Source organism: Mustela lutreola, chromosome 6 (assembly GCF_030435805.1).
Source record: "Mustela lutreola isolate mMusLut2 chromosome 6, mMusLut2.pri, whole genome shotgun sequence".
NCBI classification, from domain to species: domain Eukaryota; kingdom Metazoa; phylum Chordata; class Mammalia; order Carnivora; family Mustelidae; genus Mustela; species Mustela lutreola.
This window is the reverse complement of record NC_081295.1, coordinates 42,493,579-42,499,438: the sequence shown is the minus strand read 5'-3', so window position 1 is coordinate 42,499,438 and position 5,860 is coordinate 42,493,579. Positions and strand designations below refer to the sequence as shown.

At 38.3% G+C, this 5,860-nt stretch overlaps 1 pseudogene; it reads right to left on the bottom strand.

Moving 5' to 3' along the window:
• Positions 1–5,531: 5,531 nt before the first annotated feature.
• LOC131834958 (U6 spliceosomal RNA) lies at positions 5,532–5,632 on the bottom strand (annotated as a pseudogene).
• Between the last annotated feature and the right edge of the window lie 228 nt (positions 5,633–5,860).

Here is a 5,860-nt window from a genome sequence, read left to right as displayed (position 1 = left end):
TTATCTTTTTTCCTTAATATTCATATGATGGAACAAAAAAGGGGGTTTCTTTCCTTTTTTTCTTCTGCATAATCAAGTCTTTAAGTAGCTATGAGAACTGTACTGTATTTTTTTTTTTTTTTTAGCTTCTGAATACCATCCGGCACACTGGGGGCAGTTAAATAATAAATAAAAACAAATACTCAGTTTATTGATTCCCAAGCCCTTGATTCAGTCAATTACTCATGATATCAAGGCAAGATCAGGGGAATAAAATTCTGAAACTGACTGCAAGATGCAAATGGATAAATCCCCCAACAGAAATAATTGCAAACCATTTTGATCAAATATAAAATGATGATCAGTTATGCTCTTTAGGGCCCAATAATTTAGGTTTATTTAAATGCTGTAAAGTACACCTCTTCAGAATCTAATAGTCTCCTAAACATCACTTACGGCATCACAATCTAATCACTCTAAAGACTGAAACCACAGATTCAAAGTGGTGAGCACCATCTCAATTTTAAAGGACAGTTCCCTGAAAAATGTCCCTTTGCAACATGTGATTTAGATATTTTACTAAGTCTTACAATTAGGCCAATTTCTTCTGTTTACATTGAAATTAACTTTCCTTTTTCCAGCCTCCAACATTGGTTAGGTACTAAAGTAAGAGATTTTATGTGACTATTTTAATCAGTCTACAAGAAACAATGTAGATGGTACTAAGAAGGTGAATCACCAAAGAGAGAGAGAAGCCATAGGTCATAACTTGCAATATACAGCAATAATATTCAATCATAACAATGTGCACAAAGGTCTGCATATGGCCACAGGACTCTGGAATAATAACTGTTAGAGGTTTATCCTGGCTGTTATGGATTTGTTTTCTGGGTTCACTTGCTTACCCTTTGAGTAGTGTACCAGATATGTAGTTAATATTCGGGGGAGATTTCCCTGAGTACAGAGAATACTCCTCTGAGTTTTGTCAGGGGATGTGGTCTGTCCCATAGGCTTCTGAGAACATAAGCAGCAGCCATAGTAATATAATTTCTTTTGGATTATTGAGATGCTGCCTTCAGGAAGTCTATTGTCATTATGATTCTGGGGTTGCTTGGCTGTTAAAAAAAGGACATTTGGAAAGTCTGTTTTCAAGGCTTCAGATTGTTAGTATTCAGGTTTGAGCTCTGGACATTGTATTCTAGGATTTTATTTTTGTAGAGATTGAATTCACTCAATCATTCAACAAACATTTGTTGAACATCTAATGTGTGCTAGATGTAGATTCAATAAGAATAAGATTTGATCACTGTACTTAGGAATTCATTGAAACATCTCTTAGAGTTGAATGGTAATTTTGAATGCATTATCTCCTTTAATCAACTGACCATTCTTTGAAGGATGTATCATATTTTAAGATATGGTAGTGCAGCTCAGTGAGTGTTTGCTGAAGTTTCCTTAATGTCAAAAGGTGGATTTAACAGTGTTCTCTGGTTTCCTGGTCTTGTGCTTTTTCTTCTACATCATAGCATATAATCCCTACTCTGAGTCTTGGTTTTGTCTTCTGTAAATTAAAGCAGAGAGACTGTTTAACCAAATTCTCCTTTTCTCTCCAAACAATTTATGTTTTATGTATAACCAGTATTTGGATACAAGGAATTAGACAGGACTTCAATTTCAGTGACTCATCAACCTCTCTCAAACCTTGGAACTTGGGTAAACCTGTTGGCACAATGCCTTCCCAGTCTTGGACACCTTCAAGTCTGGTGGTGATTTTATCTCCAAGAACTTCTTGGTGTTCGTCTTCCATGACCTACAGAAGAACAATTAGAGGTGGGTCTGATTCTGAAGACCCTTCCTCCCCTCCTTTTATAGTCTGTCCCTTCCCCAGGTCCCAGTGATTGGGTGGTTAGTCAATAGTGTTTTCTAGGGATCTCCTACCCCTTCTCTTTCTAAGCCATCAATAACCCAGCTGTCTTCCTTCTGTGTTTCTCATAAGCCATCTTAAGATGCTGGGAAAACAGGATCTTCTGGGATGAACATCATCTAATCTCTTGAATTGTGTCCTTTTAAAACTTGATATGTTAAACTTCTAATCTGCTGTACCTCAGAATGTGAACTTCTTTGGAAATAGGATCAGTGAAATTGTAATTAGTTAAGTTAGGACAAAGTCATACTGGAATAGGATGTGTCCCTAATTCAGTATGATGGTGTCCTTTAAAAGAGGGAAATTTGGACACAGTTACATACCCAAGGAATGAAAATGAAGATCAAGGTATAGATCTTACTATCAGGGGAATGGCCACTCACACCTTTCTACTTGGGGCTATCAGTCTTCCTCAGATTACCAAATAATTCCACCAGTTGCCCAAAGCCTTGTGCACATGACCTGGGATACTGGTTATCACTTACCATTTTTTTTTTTTTTCCCTAAGGGTCTGCACACAGTGCTCACTGACACCTTTCTGTTATACTCTTTGACTCCACAGGCCTTTGGCTACTTGAATATCTAATAGTAATTTTGTAATTCTCAGTGTGCCTCTCATTGTAAGAGAAAAGATAAAGCCATCCTTTCCTTTGTGAATTCTTATTATTTGAGATGCTGCTTTCTTCCCCACTAAACAAATACCAGTGAGTGTTTTCCATTTCCCTCTGAAACTGAGCTTAGTGCTCCCTCCCTCCACGTCTGATTAAACTGTCCATTCATCCTTTCATACATTAAACGTTTATCAAAGACCAACCACAGGTTGTTAGTATAAAGAAGTAAACTGTTGACTTGCCCCTGCAGAGCTCAAAGTCTAGTAGAATAAACGCCCAAAGTCTGGCAGGAGAGTCATACATGGGAGGAATTGTTCTGTTATAAGCCCATGGTGGAGTATTTACCATATGAGGGCAGAAGCAAAACTGGTTAAATGTCCCTGGAGAAAAGTTTTAGAAGTCTTCACAGAGGAAGTGACTTTCTAAGAATGAGAAAGAATGAATGGCAGTTGGAGGAAAGGCAGAATAGGGGCACAGATTGAGGAAGGGATCCCAGGTAGAGGTCACAAATGGAAGTCTTCAATACTTTGGAAAACCCAGCCCTATTTGACTAGAGTGCATAACACACACACACACACACACACACACACACACACACACGTGTGTATATATAAATTTGGCAGGAGAGATTGGCTCAGAAGTGAAGCTGGAGCTCAGTAGTGGAGGGTTTTCCACATTTTGAGTGGAAGAGATATGGTGAGATTTGTTTTTTTAAATGATCACTCTGGTGGCAGAGTGGCATATGACTTAGGGCACAGATGGGAGGCTGGAGGCCAGTGGGGAGGCTGGATTTCTTGAGTAAAAAAATTAGAACATGGTGGGCGCCTGGGTGGCTCAGTGGGTTAAATAAAGCCTCTGCCTGCAGCTCAGGTCATGATCTCAGGGTCCTGGGATCGAGTCCCGCATCGGGCTCTCTGCTCTGCAGAGAAGAGAGCCTGCTTCCTCCACCTCTCTCTCTCTCTGCCTGCCTCTCTGCCTACTTGTGATCTCTGTCTGTCAAATAAATAAATAAAATCTTAAAAAAAAATTAGAACATGGTTCAACAAGTATTAACGTGGTTATAGGCTCACAGGATAGAATATTTGAACTCAGGATTCTTTAGAAGATTTCCTGTGGCTGGATATAGGGACTGTGCAGGAAAGAGAGAATGAAATCATAAACAAGGGCAGTGCCAGTTGGAATAGGGAGAAAGGAATACATTTATGAGTTAAGAAGGACTGAATAGATGATATGATATATTTAATATCGAAGTGAAGAAGAAACAGGACTTAAAGGTGGCTTCCTTTGTCCATAAAGATATTTTCATTTGTCCATAAAGATAAAGACAGATTAAGGAAAAATAGTGATGGGTTTCCTGAGAATGCTAATGGGTCCAGTTTTAGAAATATGCATTTGATATACTTACAGAGGCCATCTAGGGAGAGAGAACTATAGGCAGTTGAAAATATTGGACAGGAGCTCAGAAGGGACATTTAAAAAATAATTATAATAATAACAACAAAGTAATATCAACAATTTATTGAAATCTTATGATATGCCAGACACATGCTCAGTCCCTGTGTATATGATTTCATTTAGTTCCTTCAACCATGCTATCAAGTATTGTCTTCTTATAGATGCCAAACTTAGATCACAAAGCTAGTAGGTAACAGAATTGGGATTTCTCCCTGAGTCTGCCTGATCTCAAAGCCAGCATTCTCAACCCTTCCCTTCTACTCCCATCACTGCATGCATGTCTGTGAAGCTGTCAGCTAGGGTAAGGTCATGCAGTGCCTGTCGTTGGAAGGGAGTGCACAAATGCCTGCTAAATAACTGAATAAAGCTTTGGATGTCGCCTAGGCTAGGTAGCAGTAAGGAGGGGGCTGCCCAGCTGATTGAAAGACATCAACAAACAACAGGCACCACGAGTGAGGACGCCATTGTCAGTTGCTAGTCCATGGAGTATCAGACATAAGTTTCTTCTCTCTGTTGGAGGGACACATTTCCCTGGCCTTTACATCTTGCAGAAGCTGCCAGTGAAGATGGTTCCATCTTTTGGGGATGAGCATCCCTTTGAGCACCAAGTCCTCCAAGATGTCCTTTAAGATTCTCATGAAGTGCTGTGCAGTGTCTAACCCTCCTCACCCCAGTGGCCTAGAGTGGGGCGCTGGGAGGGGGGGGTACTTCTGAGATTCTGCTGTGACATTTCTGCATAGAAGACAAAGAATCGAAGCCACTAAAATTCAAAGGAAACTGGAGGCAAGAATGAAAATCTGAAAGTAGTACTTTTCACAACATTAATTTACATACCAAGAAGATGGGAAGAATTTGAAGTTTCAGTCTGCTGCTGAGACTTGCAGGGACCCCTCAGCCCTCTGAACAAGTTGCTGTGATTCTGCCAGGAGAAAACCTTTACTTTTTGGTTACTTGTCTCAGACTCAATAATGTCAAGCCTAAGGATATTCATGTAAGTGTCAATATTAGCCAGAAAATACCTTAAAAGACAGAATATCTTTCTGATTTTTGTGTTTTGATGAATCTGATGTTAAGAATGTACCCCGAATCTAAACTCTTTCAAGGTTCTGGATCAAGAACGATTTTTACATTGACCCACTTTTGGGGAGCAGGGATTGATAAGAGGCGTTTTGAAAATTTAGATTCATATAATTGAAGTTTGTTTGGAAAGGAAAGCTAAAGTTCTGAAACTCTGTGACCTACAGTTTTGATGTGCACTCATCACTTTCTTTTCTGGACCTTACATTTCAACAGCCTAATTTTTTAAAAGAAATGTTTCATTGAAGCAGTGGAAACTACAGCACTGACAGGTCACTTTGATTGAATAGGTGTTTTTATTTTAATTCAATAAGTAAATTAAGGTCGGATTTCTTGCTGTTAGCAATGTTTATCTCACTACAGTAATGGCTATAATATGTTATGTGTGAAATCTTGTATTTCTTTTAGAAAAAGGATATTCTTTATTAAAAAAATAAGGTTTATTAGATCATGAGATTGTCTGAATATACCACCTTTGTCAAAAGAGAAATATGCAGTGCTTTACAGATTTGGTTATCTCTGCTCAGGGGCCATGCTAATCTCTGTATCATTCAAATTTTATTATATGTGCTGCTGAAGTGAGCACAAGGATATTCCTTTTGGAATGTCCTGTTAAAAATATATTTTCTTTTCCTGACTTTTGTACTTGTTTCATGACTCAAATAGAATTTTGGCATATTGCAAACAACTTTTAAGTGTAATTATAAATATTATCTTTTAGTTTCACTGATTATTAATCTTACCTTAAATTATATTTACTTGGGATTAAAAAATTTTAATTAGTGTTTTATAGGCCTTATGGTCAGAAGAGTAT